Raw genomic sequence first — 3165 nt, forward strand, 5'->3', positions numbered from 1 at the left:
CTTTTTTTCTTATAAAAGGCTAAATAAAACAAAAATATTGGTGGTAATTTTTGACTATGTAACTTTACAAACGGCATAGTTTTTATCCTTTGCATCAAAAAGTACAATTAAAATTAGCATTAGCACCATTAGCAGTCATGAAATGTAAGTTGATTTCTGGAGATCATCTAAGGCCCGTCCACATGAGTACTCTGCCTGTCCAAAACCATTTTCCCCTCAAACACAGCATCCTGTCTAGAAATGTCCTGATCCACATGAAAACAGAAAATACCTCAAACACTGTTAGAACCTTTGCCAGTCCTGAATGTGGCGCTGCCATGGATATACTTGAACACTGAAAGGCAATGTGCAGCAGACCATTCAAACWGTAAAAAACACTGATTCAAGAGCAAAAACTGAATCCATTTTGTRAAGCAAGGAGAAAACAAAACTTCTTTGTGCCTGATCAGTACATAGAGTCAGTCTAAAAGCTGACTCTGATTTGTGATGTGCACACAGACATCTGAACAGTTAAACTTCATCTTTGGCACTTAAAGAACCCCAACAGGTTAAGGTCCTGATCCCAGCTGTAAGAAATAAAAGACCAAAACAACGGACTGATCAAACGAACAAAAATCAATGAATCCAGGTTTAAACTGARAGAGGCCGTCCTACAAGCAGTCAACCTGTTTTCATGTTCTTCTATAACGTTAGGAACTCAGCCTGAACCATCTTCTCTTCTGTCTGAACACCAAAGTAAAAGCTTCCTAAAAGAAACTCTGCTTACTGAGATCAGAACCTCTTGAGAACTCCCTCTCCCATCATCAGACAGGAGATCCACATCACGATCAGCTGCAGCTCCCTGGAGTCTGGGATCTACACCTCACCGGTCGAAGCAAACGTCTCAGACGTCTGTTACTCCTCTCGTACAGGTCAGAGATTCTGTCCTCCAGGTTCTCCACAGGGTCGGTCAGCTCGTGTCTCCTCAGGCCTGGAACCGTGCGATGAAGCCTCAGGTGTGTCCCACAGTAGGAGGTCAGACACAACAAGCAGGACTTCAGAGCTCTCTGTTCRCAGACGCCACACACGACAGACACCGCTTCGGCTCCTCGGTCCTCCTGATCCCTGAACTGAAGAACGATCTCTGACCTGAGGATGATGGGCTGCAGCTCAGGTCTAGAACTGAAGCTCTGGTTACACAGAGGACAAACACAGCGGATGTCCCAGTGTCTTTTAATGCAGATCATGCAGAAAGTGTGTCTACACGGGGTGGTGACAGGATGGACGAACACATCCAGGCAGATGGGGCAGAAGTTATCGTCTTCAGAGAGGAGAATGCTGCSAGTTGTCATGTCTAAAAAACAAAATATATTTAAATGTACAGAGAATACAGCATAGATGGCTTTGCTTTGGTGTGGTAGTAGCTGCRACTGATCCTGAACACGTACTCTCAGTGCTAACAAGTTCTACAGGTCTTTGTTTTCAATTTTGCCATTAACGTATTAGGGACAGCTTAGTATGTCTGTTAGCAAAATATTTCATGAACTACTAAACAAGTTTAAAATAAACCCTTACAATATCATGAATGAACATACATCTACAACCGATTAACTTTTGGAGTCAACCCAATTAAAAAAGGTCCCCACAGACAACTCACTTTAGAAAACACAAAAAACTCCTGTAATTCTTTCAAATTTTCAGGTATTAGGTTAAACATTGGAGTAGCTGTTGCTGAGAGTTGCAGACATCACCTGCTTTAAGAACTATGCAYTGCATAACTTTTACTAAAACTCTGACATCAACTGTTAGAAAACATCTCAATGGGTAGATTTAAACAAAACTGGAAAACAAAGTACATCTTAGGTTCACATTTAACGTTTGCAGTGTGGGTGCCAAGTGTAAAGTAAAATGTAAAAAAATGTCACTAACGCTTTTTCAGTATTAAACCTCAGTTTACAAAATTCCGCTAATATTTTATTAATTAGCTCACTGTTCTTATATTTTGATAATTTTTTAATTAAATGTTAAATTTAAATGTTAAGTCCTAAATGTAAAAATTAAATGTAAGTTGTTTGTTAAATGTTGAAGTTTACATTAAAGTATTTCAAAATGGAACACGGCCTTTACTGAGACTGTGACATCATCATCCTGAGACAATAGAAAATGCTAATGCTGCTAACGCTGCTAATGCTTCCGTACAAGACATCAACCTTGCAGGTGCAGCAGGTATCTGAGCTGCATTTCAAATCGCCAGATCACAGATACCATCTGTATGGTTTTCAATGAACACGTTTTGAATTTAAAATTAAAATGCCATCTTCAACAGCGTTAGCAGCRATYAGCGTTGACATTTTGTTAGYTAGACGCTGCTAACGCTTCTGCTGAAGATATTATTGAAAATCTAAATTGAAAATACGTTCATTGAGAACAACATGTACGGTACCCGTGGTCCAGCTGTTTGAAATGCAGTTCAGACACCAGCCTCAGCTGTGAGTTTGATGTCTTGAAGGGAAGCATTAGCAGGGTTAGCRGTTGCTTTTGTCTCGGGATGATGTCATCACGAGCCCAGACTGCATTTCTGAAACACAAACATCAACATTTAGCTTCAACATTTAAGATTGAACTTTTACATTTAGACTACCACATTTAAATTCAGGATTTATTATTTACATATACATTTAAATTGAACATTTAGTAAAAATTAGCTAAATGTAAAAACAGTCAGATAAGTAAGATAGTTTTTAAACTAGTATTTTACACTCAGAAAGTGAGCTAAATAATGAAAATGTGCTAGTGACATATTTAGTATTTTATTTTACACTTGGCAGCCCATACGCAGCAACATTTAAATGTTAATCTAAGACGTACATTGTTTTTAATCGTTTAAATCATCCAGTTTATCCAGTTGTTCCTAAGATGTTTTCTGTGTCACAGCAATTTAAGATGGTCATCATAGTTAATCAACAGTTTGGAATATTATTGGAATAATTGAGAACTCTTCTTAACATTTACTCTGAGCACTAATAGATCTTGCAATATCGCACATTAACAAAAATGGCTATAAATGCATTCCATGTCATCAGGAGATGATCTTCATTGAAAAACTCTCACATGAATGGTGGTGCGGGATTCCTTGAAGAAATGTTAGGCTTTAAATAGCAGAAGTGACTGTAAGAGGCTGAGAGA

The sequence above is a fragment of the Austrofundulus limnaeus genome, unplaced genomic scaffold (assembly GCF_001266775.1).
Source record: "Austrofundulus limnaeus strain Quisiro unplaced genomic scaffold, Austrofundulus_limnaeus-1.0 Scaffold241, whole genome shotgun sequence".
In the NCBI taxonomy this organism is placed as follows: Eukaryota; Metazoa; Chordata; class Actinopteri; order Cyprinodontiformes; family Rivulidae; genus Austrofundulus; species Austrofundulus limnaeus.